Source organism: Sebastes umbrosus, chromosome 10 (assembly GCF_015220745.1).
Source record: "Sebastes umbrosus isolate fSebUmb1 chromosome 10, fSebUmb1.pri, whole genome shotgun sequence".
In the NCBI taxonomy this organism is placed as follows: Eukaryota; Metazoa; Chordata; class Actinopteri; order Perciformes; family Sebastidae; genus Sebastes; species Sebastes umbrosus.
The window spans coordinates 14,768,653-14,782,788 of NC_051278.1; the positions used below are offsets into that span (position 1 = coordinate 14,768,653).

At 40.3% G+C, this 14,136-nt stretch overlaps 2 long non-coding RNA genes across 2 annotated transcripts in view; one reads left to right on the forward strand and one right to left on the reverse strand.

Moving 5' to 3' along the window:
- The window catches only part of LOC119496148, a 74,918-nt gene extending 62,680 nt beyond the window's left edge, over positions 1 to 12,238 (forward strand). Inside the window, exon 3 of the long non-coding RNA XR_005208655.1 lies at positions 11,719 to 12,238. This is a non-coding gene — a long non-coding RNA (uncharacterized LOC119496148). The remainder of the gene's footprint in view (positions 1 to 11,718) is intronic.
- Positions 8,449 to 13,916, reverse strand: LOC119496147. The gene is made up of 3 exons (XR_005208654.1): positions 13,069 to 13,916; positions 12,467 to 12,482; positions 8,449 to 8,458 (listed from the first exon to the last, which is right to left on the reverse strand). It is a non-coding gene; the product is annotated as an uncharacterized LOC119496147 (long non-coding RNA).
- Positions 13,917 to 14,136: the final 220 nt, after the last annotated feature.

Genomic DNA, 14,136 nt, shown 5'->3' on the forward strand with positions numbered 1-14,136 from the left:
GAGTGATGGAGAGACTCATTTGCCAGAGCGGCCTTTGCTGCCACACAATTAGCAGCAGAACAGTGGGCACACCAAATATCCAAGTGCCACTCCACAGGGAGGCCAACTTGGTGTGTGGCTCCAAATGGAGTCGGCCAATTTGGCCGGTTAATCCACTGGCGCGTGAGGCCAGTCATTGTCCTCCCAGGCAGCCGGGAGATGGGAGAGAAATGTGCCCAGGTGCTGAGAAGAGCAGTCACTGATGGAGTGATAATATCATCATATCAGTAGTAATATTTATTCATGATTGGAAATTAAAACATCTGATGAAATCCAGCATAATCACTAGGGCTGTGCAGTTGCTCATAATTTGTCACAGAATGTGTTTTGTCTTTGTAAAGGCACATTTCATTTTATTTTTACATTTTACTATGGTTTTTGTATGTAGGTCCAATTGTCTTACCAAAAATAGGGAAAAGAGTGACAACTCGAACAATGAATATAGATATATAAATATGAAGGGTATGGAATAGTTTAGAGGTATAGACGAGATATAAAATGTTAATTAGTGATCTTTAAAGGTGCTGGTAGGTTGATTTTGTTACCTTTGGATAGAACCAAGGCAGCTGTTTGCCTGTTTCCAGTCTTTATGCCAAGCTAAGCTAACTGGCTGCTGGCTCTGGCTACATATTTCAGCCGATTAGACTGGCTATTAAAGCACCATAAATGTGGGTCAATAGGAGTCTACTACACTTAATAGTAGGTTTTATCATCTATTCACATGGTAGATCACAGAAAGAAGGTATAAAAGAACATGACAGCGACCTCTAGCGACCGTAGTAATAATGACAGGAGTAGAAGTGGAAGTCAGGTGCCATAGTATAGACAGCGTGAAACTCCATATGGGCTGGAGGTCGGGGACGATGGATGGGACACAAAGCACGGTTTTCACCCAGGAGACTGGAGCTCGCATCCTGTGTGATACCATCAACGTGTAGTTTGTTCACAAGTGTTAAGTTTCACTTTAATTTTTGAAACTCTATGTTTTTCTCTAAACTTAACTAAGTAGTAACTAACCTAAAGTAGTTGTAGTTTTGTTTCCTAGAGCTAAAGCAGTTGTAGTTTTGTTGCCTAAACCTAAAGAAGCCTTTTTCTTTGTGTTCAAAACGTGACGTTTCATTCAGTTTTACAAAATGTTAGAACGTGTTGCTTTAAATTTCGCTTTCACTTTTACAACGTAGTAGGCCCCTAATGACCCAGATCTATGGCTCTTATAGTGACCGATAACACCTATTTAATGCCCTGATAACAGTCGAATCGGATGCATATTTAGTGGTATCTTCTCATCTACCTCTTTCAGATGTCTATCTATTCCTTTAAAAATCACTCATTAATTGAGCTATAATGTTGTTGTTGCATCAGCACAAAAGATGTATTCATTTGGGCTTATGAATTGGTGTTTCCATTGGATCCTACAACGTTTGAAATGAAATGAAATGGTTAAAACAATACAAATAAGTGAAAGGCCTCTGTGCACAACTCTCTAAAGGAGAGAAGCATCAGCTTTCCACAGCCTCAGCCACCTACTGTACATCTGCCACCCACACCTCCAGAGCCTTGAGATGTTATCATGCACAGAGCTGTCATAAAGAGGATGCTGAGCTAACACGCTAAAAGAAGCTACAGATGAACTGGTCTTTGAAAGATATTCTAAAGAAATGGATGCATTGTTAGTAATCAATAGGCAACCATTGATTGCAGCATGTCCCAGCCATGAAAGAAGGTGCATGCCTTTCCCACTCATGTTGCTGTATGTCCTTCACTTGAGATAATAGCACAGAGAAAGCTCTTAGGGACTGCATTATCTGTATCGTTCTTTGCAGAATGACATGCCTGTAATGACAGAGCACAGCATGCTCTCATAGGGAAAAAACAGTTGATGGTCCTAACAGACCTCGATGGGGAAAAAAATGCAGACAACAGGATGGCGAAGGTGATTCAGACCACAGGGTGTTGATTTCTAGGAAAGTGGCTCAGGAGGCTGGAAGTACGAAGACAGATGGCCACACGGTGCACAGAGTCCCCTATGAGGCTTCACATACAACAAGAAATCCATTTATGAGATGGCTCTCTGAGTGTAATGCCACTAATTTGGGTCTGATGAGGAACACAGGAGACGAGTGCCAGCAATGGGGACTTTCAAGCATCCCTAAAAGGATTTTGGAGAGCCCAGATGTGCCGTGCATTGAATTTGATTCAACTGTGTTTATCCCTACAGGGGCTTTTAAAAGGACATTTTATCAGGTTATATGCCGTTTATAGAGTTTTATATACAACAGAAAAGTCTGCAGTGATTGCACTGTGTCAGTGAAACAGCAGCATGAATACAAGCTTTGAAAACACCCAAATATTCAATCACGAATTGAAATATATTAACAACAGGGGTGTACAAGTACTGTACTTAATACAATGTTGAGGTACTTGTACTTTACTTGAGTATTTCCATTATCTGCTCTTTTACACTTATCCTCCACTACAAGGCAAATATTATACTTTTTATTCCACATTTATTTGACAACTTTAGTCAGAAGTTCCTTTGCAGATTCAGATTATTGATATAAAATAACAAAAATATATAATATATTATCATAGTTAAAGATAAGACTTTATTGATCCCTGCATGGGCAGAACTTCACAAGCTACTTGGCAGTATGTCAAATAATTTAAATTAACTCCACCTTTACCAGCGGCAACATTAAAGTGATATACACATTAATGCATCAGTATTATAATCCAATAATGGATTAATATTATTCTAAAATGGGCCATTTTGCACAACAAGTGTTTTTTACTTTTGGTCCTTTAAATATATGTAGATGCTAATACTTAAATAAAAGACGAAATAAATGATTTTAACTTGTAACAGAGTAGTTCTACATTGTGTTATTACTACTTTTACTAAAAGATATATCTTCCACCATTGGTTAAGAATGAAAACGTGTCATCCAGTTTCTAACCAGGCCATACCTTTTGTCGTTTAACTGCTGACACGCTGAATTTTGCCTTACAAAGGATCCACTGACTTTGACTGGTATTGATTTTTGGAGATACCAGACAGAACAGGCTTCTTTCTAATAAGGATCAATACGGGTGTCTAGGACAGCATCTTGTATGAATAGAGCTGTGATCCACCCCTACTCCCAACCCTTGTAATGAATTCATTATATTGTGTTTTTAGTCATGCTAAAGGGGTGCCCAAACTTTTTCCCTTGGAGGGCCAAAACTGGAACTCAATGGTGGGCCATGGGCCAAAAGTAAACACCTATTGTATTGTACTGTTAAGATGCAAAATGGTATTAGGATCCCAAATTCCCCAAATTTAATATTTTTTAGCTTTTACATAGTTAACCCCTTAAAACTCACCTGCTGAATACAATTGGGCTGATTTCCAGTCATACCTAAATTCATGCATTTCCAAGACTGTTTAGGGACCCCAGTATGCAGAAATATTCAAATGCACCATTTTTGGAATAGTGAAAATAACTAATTTATACTGCATTCAAAAAAACTGCATGTTTTTACCCCAAACTGCATGTGATTATCATAAAGTGGGCATGTCTGTAAAGGGGAGACTTATGGGTACCCATAGAACCCATTTTTATTCAGAGGTCAAGGGACACCTGTGAAAATGGCCATGCCAGTTTTTCCTCGCTAAAATTTAGTTTACGTTTCAAGCGTTATTTAGCCTAATTCCTGACATGCTAACATGACATTGGGTGTTACTAATGGATTCCTTTGCTTTTCTAGTTTCATATGTGATGATATCACATAGCAACCTCCGGGTCTGAGAAGTGAAGCCAATGTAGAAGTGCCTTAAACTTGCATTCTTTCTAATAGCCAGCAGGGGGCGACTCCTCTGGTTGCAAAAAGAAGTCTGATTGTATAGAAGAATTCTATGAGAAAATGAGCCTACTTCTCACTTGATTCATTACCTCAGTAAACATTGTAAACATGAGTTTATGGTCTCAATCGCTAGTTTCAAGTCTTTTTCAATACAGCATGATGTTCATTTAGTAAATTATGGTCCCATTTAGAGTCAAATAGACCATAAAGCAGGGTATGCTTTAGGGCGTGGCTTGTGATTGAGAGGTCGCTACCACGGCGTTGTCCAGTCTGGGAGTTGAATTAACATTTTGGTTGCCTAAAAATGTCTTATCCACAGTTCTGTTGTACTTTGCTCAACCCTCTCCTGTCACTTCTGATTGCAAAAACCAAGATTGCATTGGCCAAAAAACAAGATAGCGAATCAAGGATTCAAAACGGCAGTCCACAAACCAATAGGTGACGTCACGGTGACTTCGTCCACTTCTTTATATACAGTCTGTGAGTACAGCCACGCAGAGCTACTAGCATGGCAGTAGACAATTAGCTTGAATTAATGGGAAAGATCCACAAGGTAGAGGGATTAATTTAATTCGTACAAGATCTTCATAGCAAAAAGAGGATAGACTGGTTGAGAATAATGGAAATAGCTGGTGGTTTCGCCTCCTCCATCTAATCCCACCTATTGTGATGGGCTCTTTAATTCATGGGCTATGATATACCGAACATGTTTAAGCACGACATGATTTGCTGCTCTCACCAGTCACAGAATGTTTTCATATGAGACTCCCTCCAAGAAAAGGAGAACCCAGATAAAAAGATCAAATCGTAGAGTATTAAAATATATTTTTGAATTCCTCTTTGAAACGTACAACCTGAAGTGACCATTCACTTAGATGCAAACAAACCCACTCGGGCAGAAAAGAGGTTTAACAGCTCTCCAACACAAGACAGGCGGGCTGATTGCAGAGAAGGGGGCAGAGTGTGTCTGCTTTTAGAGGCTGTGTTGGCTCGAGTGAAGCCAAACTGGACACAAATCATCTGGAGCACCATCCAGAGGGGTGGGCGTGTGGGTGGGTGGGAAGGCAGAGCAGATAAAACGAATCCTAAAAAGCTCCTGGCAGCTGAATAAAACAGCCCCAAAGGCTGTCTGTCATGGCGTGGTGTTCAAGCGTTGGCCCCCTCTTTCTGTTGCTGGCTTTGTTCATGTCCTGGTTTCACAGCGCTTTCATCTCCCTCCCTGCCTCTCCCATAGGTGCCTGCGTAATTACTACTGACACAAAGAGGAAGAGGCAAACGCGATTCCACAAACATTACAAAAGTAATTCATTCCTGTCAATTCACTCTTTCATTGTTCAATTCACCTGCCAGTTTGATGAGCTTGCCTTTTTCTGTCTTATTTCTCTGCAACCTTGTTAAAAAAAAGAGTGCTCTGGGCTCACTTAATCACCACTACCATCACACTACCCAAATAAACTGTCACTTAGCATTTAAACTATGCAATGAAGTCACCTTGCTTGATACTGCCAGTGCTGAATATTCTAATTTCTAGACTATAAACACGTCACTATAAAGCCTTTAATAGCACATGGAGCATGAATCCTATCTCGTAGCTTCAGTCTGCAGGTGCAGGAGTAAACGCCTCCTTCTTGATCATTTAAAAGCAAATAAAATTGTTACTCCATAGTCTTTTAGAGGACTGCCTGTTGCCTATTTACCACGGTTATGATATATTTATGACAGCAGTGAGGAGGATGTTCAGATGTCCTTGATTTGGACGGATCCGTCTAGCAGTAAACAACATTAGCGTTGGTGGTTGCAGTGGGTTCATATTGTAACCTTCAGCTCTAAGACCCGTCACAGATAATAGACAAACTCTGACACCAAATGTGCAGTTTATATTTCTTCACAGAGCACCGTGGTGCCCGTTTAAGTGCAACATTTTTTCTTTCTTTCCCCCCCGAGAAATCCACGCTAACATCACGATTGCATCACCCCACACATGTCTTTCCTGTGGGCATGAAATCGGCACAACAGCTGGGCTGTCAGAAGGTGTCATTTTTGCAAAAAGAAGACAGGGGAATAACTGGCTGCAGAGGCTTTCAGACACACTGCCGCCTCCCCCGCTGCTCTGCTATGAACTGCTGAACTCCAGATGGGGCTGACTCTTTGACTTATTAAAGATTTACTAGGTGAGTCTGCCGTCGTGCCCTTGACCTTTTTAAGGCTCAGAGGTGCAGCAGCGGCTGCACAAAGACGGTGAGCAGTTTGGGGATTGGAGGGGGCAGGAAGTTGACAAACGACTTTTCTGGCTTTGCCAGTTGACAGCGTTGGCAGGCTGTCAACAGATAGAATGCAATATCATTTGTAGTAAATTACCAGCCCACACAAAGTGACACAAGGCAGCGTAAGTCAAGTCGTTCTGACAGCTCCTTCAGCTGCCACGCAGAGAACACATCTGCCAAGAAAACTGCACACGCGCTCAGACACATACCACGCTTTTACCCACATGTACCAACAAAACAAAACACACACACCAACACGGCAAGATCCATTTTACATAAGCAACAGAAATCTTGATACAAGACAATAAACTTTACACTTCAGGTGAAATCTAACAGTTTATTTCTTTATGGAATAAAGGTTGGGGACTCATCGCTAAACAGTGAAAACGGCGAAAGTGCGGCCAGAGATAACAGTGTTTACCTGAAGGGGAACTGAAGTGTGGGTGCTACGCTTCTGTGACGGCGCTGTCGGTCAGGACAGCTAGCCAGTGGGGCACGCTCACATGCACGAACATGCACTAAAAGTCCTGCGCAGCCGGCCCGGATGTGTCAACAAAGCACAGAGAAGCTCTGATTACAACACACACAGAGGGAGAGTGACTTCATTCTCTGCTCAGGTAGACATTACTCCTCTATATCTTTACATAGCAAATTGTTGTTTGCTTCTATATTAATGCTCTGGATATCAAATTCAGCACTTTTAATTCAAACTAATTATGTCTGTGCTACATTTGATCAACTTTTAGCATACACTGACATGTAATACTATCTTGAATCTATCAAGTGATATTTGCTGCTTCTTCATGAAATTACATTAGAAATTAATTTAATATATATTAGAGTAAACATACCTTACAGTAGAGAGACATTTGTTTACATCAGTTAGATCGATGAGACAAACCGGTGCAGGAGTGTGAGAAGAAAAGGCAGAGAGGCAGCCGCTGCCACAGTCGATCCAGCAGTGATAAACAACAACAGATAACCAAAGAAATGTGTGATGTGAAAATATTATTTCTTCTATCTGCGAGGCCTGCTCTCAGGAGACGGTGGGAGGGGGGTGTTTTTGAGGAGTAAATATAAGAAGTGAGAATGAATATTGTAATATATGAAGGAATATTTGGCTGATGTGGAGCAAAGTTTGCCAAGTGTGTTGTCTCTGATTTACAGTGCATCTATTGTAGACCAGTTGGGAGTTCTTACATGAAATGAGTTTTTATGTAACTCGAGTACAAGAGCTTGGGGGAGGATGTACTGTAGGTGTGAAGAGGATCGGATCTCCTCTGCTGACTGGAGCTGAATCAGGCGGATGTGTGTGAACACAAGGTGTTTTTCTTTTAAAATGGGAGCTCAGATACACGGCTCCAACTTGATTGTAAAGGCTTGAAAGGAAAAGTGACAGCAGATCTTTTTGTCCTATATTTAATATAATCTCTAGGGGGAAGAAAAACACTGCAAACTATATCTGGTGAAACATTCTCCTTTAGTTTAACCTGGCGTAGTCTGTGAAGAACACAATGTGCAATAGATTAAACAATATTTTCTGCAGATGGTCATTATAATGTAGATTTTAGTGTAAATTTTAATGTACATTTTTTTGCAATGAAAATAATATGGGGTAAATGAAAATAAATTTCATATCGGTCAGGATTTTAGAAATACTAAGGTCATGAGTCCAAGTCCCACAACACCACGCCCCCCTCAGAAGAGACGCCAGATACAAAGTCTGTATAAAGTAGGGCTGGGCAATATGGAGAAAATATAAAAATATCATGATACTTGTGACCAAATACCTCGATATCGACATTGTAGAGTTGACCATTGGTGCTTTCACAAAATATTTACACAATGAGATTTTTGATAATTATTAGTACTGTGGATATAATTAAGTGTAAAAGGCAAATAATAGAACAGCTACAACAGTCAGATCATTACATCACTTAACTGTAATATGGTCTTTTAAAACAGGAAACGACAACACTTATGCCATATTATAATATTACGATATCCAAAATCTAAGACGATATCTAGTCTCATCTAATTGTAGAATGTAAATTCCCAAACCCTCTGAAATGCCAAAATTCTTGGAGAGGACATGACTTCAGTGTCCCAAATGGTAGCTTTGTCCCAGTTTAACATATTTAAATGGAGTGTAGCCTACTGTAACTTTAGAGGACCACAGTAGAGACTTCGTATTTTTGAACCAGTCTACTATAACTTGTGAATCCATCCAATCCCAAAAATGGCCTTAAAGGTCCAGTGTGTAGGATTTGGCGGCATCTAGTGGTGAGGTTGCGGATTGCAATCAACTGAAGCTTCTCCCGTGTGCCAAGCATGTAGGAGAACTCAACCCGGTCTTACAGGAAGATGTATAAGTAGCATGACATTACAAGGACATTCTGCGTGTCATGAGGACGCCACGCAACAAAACTACATCAAAACATCCATACCTAGGTTGAGGCAACAAAACCACTTAGTTAAGTTTAGGAAAAATGTCATGGCTGGGCATAAAATAAGTATGTAAACTAAGTAAAATACGTACAGAAACAACGTTACATAAGTACGGAAAACATGTCACAAACGTCACTAAAAAACACCCAAAAAGGCATTATCATATCATTCATACACCTTTTTGTGCGAACGGACTGGAGAATTAGTGGCCGACACTAAAACATGAATCTCTCTCTAGAGCCAGTGTTTGGTTTGTCCGCTCCGTATGTAGATATAAACGACTCATTCTAAGGAACCGAAAAAACAAAGATTCTTAGTTTCAGGTGATTATACACTAAAGAAAACATACTTATTAATATTATATTCCATTTCTGCCAAGAGATCCCCCTAAATCCTACACACTGGACTATAAAGTCTAAGGATAGAGGGTGTCTCGTAGTGTACAGCTGCCTGCTGCGTATAAAACTTAGCGGTTAGTGTGAACCAAAACAGTTCAGCTGCAAACAATATACTGAAACTCACTGGTATGGCCCTTTAAACAACACTGGCAGTGTTCCTTAAATGGAGTGGACAGTGGCAGGATGTGGTTCTGGAGAGGTGGAAAGTCCAGAGTAAAAGCCAAGTGGGACCTCAGGCGAGGCGCAGCATGCAGTCACGCTTCAGTTAACTGGAGTTCACCAGAGGTTAAGTGGGCTATAACTTAACAACAGAAACTTCTGAAATATATGTACAGGCAGGGAAGATGACAACGCTATCTGACAACTCACGTGTATCCTCAACTGTCATTTTGATTTTGATGTCTGCTGCAGGTTTGCAGCGAGGCTGATTCCTAAAAACACACAGAGCAGAACAAACTCTGGTTGCTGCTTCTGCAGTGTGAGGCTGGACACAGTAATCGTTTGCTCCGACCCCTGGGACTTTGGGGAGACACTCTGCTACTGTGCTCCTGACTGGGGAGTCCATTTTACCCCGGGCTACACGGTCCAGGCCACTGACTGGAGCACTGCTTCAGTGCCCACACTGCTCTCAGAGGAAGTGACCTCAATACATCCAATAACCCTGCTCGCACAAGCGCGACAGCTGTGAAAGATTGGAAACACATACAAGGGGTCTTATCTTAGATACAGCTAAAATGAGAGAGTACATTGTTTTGGTGGTGTAAATGTCAATGGAGGAATGATTCAAAGTTTTCTCATGCAGTTGATATCTAAATGACATCTTCAAATAAAAAATAAAAATTCAGCTGGCAACCGCTGGTAGTTATTGAGGAAGTGAAATAACATTTAATCATAATACATTTTGACTATCACATATAGCAACAAAACCGGGAACACTTTATCTTGGGCATAAAATGAAATCCCAGTATTGTGGTTCTACATGCTGCTAAAACAAAATAATATGATTTTATTACATTCTCTTCCCACTATCTTAAAGCGCCATTACTCAATATTCTTTTATTAAAAATGGATCATATTACTATGTATGATGCAAAAGGTGTTGTTTGTAGTAATTGTGCAGTTTTCCTCAGCTCTACTAGAGTATTATCAGTTTTTAACTCATTGTTTTGCTTTTCCAGATAAATTCTAATGTTACTCCATGGCTGCTTGATGTGTAAACATAGACTGTATGTAAAGAAGTGGACGTAGTCACCACGACGTCAACCATTGGTTTGTGAACTGCCGTTATGAAGTGTCAAGATTGGCATTTCTGCCGTCACCATCTTGGTGAACTGAAAACACACTGTGAAAGGGTTAAAGTTCTAAGACGAAAACAAGGACAACTCCCAGACCGGACAACGCCGTGGTAGCGGCCTGTCAATCACAAAGTAGCCACGCCCTAAAGCATGCCCTGCTTTATGGTCTATTTGACTCTAAATGGGACCATAATTTACTAAATGAACATCATGCTGCATTGAAGAAGACTTGAAACTAGCGATTGAGACCATAAACTCATGTTTACAATGTTTACTGAGGTAATAAATCAAGTGAGAAGTAGGGTCATTTTCTCATAGACTTCTTTACAATCAGACTTCTTTTTGCAACCAAAGGAGTCGCCCCCTGCTGGCTGTTAGAAAGAATGCAAGTTTAAGACACTTCCACATCGGCTTCACTTTTCAGACCCAGAGTTGCCCACTGGTAAATAAGTGACAGTTAGCTAGCATGTTCGCCATATCGTCTGGTTACAGTGATAATATGTCAATGTTGTGTTTTTCGGTTAGTTGTGCTGCCCCCAAGTGGCCAAAAAATCAATTAATGCAGGTTTTAAATTATTACCTCCACCAAGGAGGTTATGTTTTCGGTTTGGTTTGTTTGTCAGCAGGATTATGGAAAAACTACTTGCCTGATTTTCATGAAACTTGCATGGGCCAAGTAAGAACCCATTACATTTTGGAGCGGATCGAAATCACGGTGCGGATACACAAATCATATTTTACTTTCATTAACATTGTGAAATAGGGCGTTTGGCCTTGGCGGAGTTCTGCACTCTCTGAGTGTCCTTGTCGTATTGTAATGTTATTGAAATTTGAGAATCAACAAGGAAAGCTTAAAATTCAATCTTTAATTCAGAGGGACCTTCTGTAGATCCTAATAAAACTTACAAAGATTCTGAGGGGAATATTAGTGAGCAAGGTTAAAATATTCTGTGCCTCTAACAAGAAGGATAAAATAATCCCCGGATCTGAAAATTATAGTTGCAAAATCCATCATATTTTCGCAGCTTTTTCCCTCCTTATAGCTGCCCTCACCACCAGATTGTTACAGTGAGTCTCTGAGGTAGGGCCATGCCCGATAAAAACGGAAATTAACCAGGTTATTCAGTGTACATGAAGGCAGTTGATCCGCCTATTATGGCCTCCATCCACAGGCACTAAGCAAATTTTAGCTTCGCAGTGTGGCGAGTGAACATACTGAGCCGCAGGAGCTGATTTGAGCTGATTATCGGGGCCTACGGGACTGTGTGCGCCACGGCCAGGTGATTGTGTGGGATCCTGCTTTTGGCACTTGTTACTGTTGTTTTCCACAGAGATGCTAATCATCAAGCATGCGCCAGAGGCATGATTAAATGTCACACAGCTCCCTTGGTTTTGGCCCTCTCACTGTGAATAAACCTTTCTCCCCCACAGGCTGAGGTAGCCTGGAGTCTGCAGCCACTCTCATGAGTCTGAGCTACACAGAGCCACAGCTCCCCCTACTGGTCACACTACAAAACACAACAACAATCAGGTCAGTGTGCTGTTGTTTTACATCATCCCAAACTGAGCCATCATACACATTAGTTTTGGATCGTAATTTCTTTAAGATATTTAACCATTTGTTTGGCCAATGGTAATTGAATTGTTGTTTCACTTGTACCGAAACACATTTAAGTTTTGTCCTAGTTATTCTATTGAAGTTGCCTCTATTTCTCTTGTTTCTCTCATAATGTGACATTCATCACAAAAGTCAAACCTTGAGAAATTGAGAATTGTGTGATATAAATGATGAGAAAAATAAGAAGGCAAGACTTCCCTCATGTGGTGTATTCAACTGTAAATGGACATCTTGGAAAGATCTAGGAAATGGCAGTAATGTCAAAATTTGTCATTGGCTTAAAATTGCACTGATATTGTTTTTTATGTATTGCTTCAGTCTACTTACTGTACTCTAAAATAAAGCTTGCAAACAAACTTTGATCCGCGGCTGTAGCTTTACTGTGAAAGTAATATTTTCATCTTACGTTTCATTGTATTAGAAAATGCAAATTATATTTATTATTTTCCTATAAAAAATATTGGCTGGGGTCCTTTGTGATATTTCAAAGTTGTTAAAATGTCATCTTTAAAAAAAAAAAAAAATTCCCATCACACACACTGGACTTGAAGTTAATCTAACATGATTAAAATAAGATCTAAGCAACAAGCTGGGCATGCTTTTGGTGTGTCTGTCTTTTGTCTGGGCTCTACTTTATTGTCAATACGGATGCCATCCTCTATTTTTGCTGCAAAACAAATCTACTTATGGGTACAAATAAAGTCACCTGAACCTGAATCTGAGCTAACACAGTTTACGATTGTATCATTTTTGTAAGGTGTAACACATAATCTCTGTTCTAGGCTTACATTACACCAACAAGTCAGGTTTTTGTATTTTATTCCTTTTGTATTGATTCTGGAGACTGTGTGGAGCCAAGTCAGCAGATAGCACTCATGTATGCTGGGATAGTCAGAAAAAGGGCAGATTTTTGGGGGGTTGGTACAGACTGCTAGAAGTGATATTGTGTAGATGTGTGTTGCACTGTAACATAAGTAACGTGACACAGGAAGCTGTACAACATAAGGATTGATACCATGATTAAGTTTAAAGAGCAGTAACCAAGAAATCAGACGCAATATGAAATGGACTCCCCAAACCAAAAATAGTGGCTGGACCTCGGGGAAGAGATTTATAAAATAAGAAGACTCACACATGTTCTGAAAATGCTTAAATTTAAACACAGTATATAATATCAAAAACAAATATCAAATAACAAATGACAAACTTTTCAAATGGAAAAACAAAGTCCACAACAGAGCTGTGCATTTTTTGCTTATTTTTACCTCCGCCAAGGCCAAAGGCCTAGGAAGGAGGTTATGTTTTCACTGGCGTTGGTTTGTCCGTTTGGAGGATTACTCTAAAAGTCCGCGATGGATTTAAATTCTGGCTTCGGGAATTTTTAAAATGTTGAACATAAGACTTTTGTACAAAAAGTCAACAGTAATGAAATTTAAAACAAGGGATTGCTATAAAAAGGCCTTCCTGTAAAGGTAGGTTTTGAGGTGTGATTTAAAAGAAGAAAAAGAGTTTTCTAGCCTGAGTTCCTCCGAAAGGGAGTTCCACAGCTGTGGGGCTCTAACAGAGAACGCCCGGTCTCCCTTTGTAACAAGATGGGCTGTGGTGACAGTGAGGAGGGTCCTACCTGAGGAGCGCAGGCAGCGGCTCAGTTCGTAGGGCTCGAGTAATTGTAAAATGTAGTTAGGGGCAAGGCCGTGAAGGGCTTTAAAAGTAATTAGTCAAATTTTAAAATCAATAATATACCTGAATGGGAGGCAGTGAAGTGTTGCAAGGATGGGTGTGATATGGGCATTTTGAACAAGTTGGAGATGGGATATGGCTTTTTGACTGAGCCCCGAATAAAGGGAATTACAGTAGTCTAATCGGGATGAGACGAATGCATGGATGACTTTTTCTAGGTCCGTTTGGGTAATGAAATGTTTGATTAATAACCTTTCATCATATTGTAATTCAAGTGTTCTGAGAGATAACTAGACTTCTGCACCTCATCATGGCTCTGTTTTCAGGCTTTAGAAAATCTAGCCCGTGACGGAAGACTTTGACCAATCACAGGTCATTTCAGAGAGAGAGAGAGAGAGAGAGAGAGAGAGAGAAATAGGCATTAACGTGACATAATATTGATTCATATTTGATCTGGTCGTAGTTCGCGAGTGATTGACAGCGGGCTCTCATAGACGGTAGCTGGACAGCGGACCTCAGATCAGCTCTTACTGCTTGTTTTCCTCCGGTAA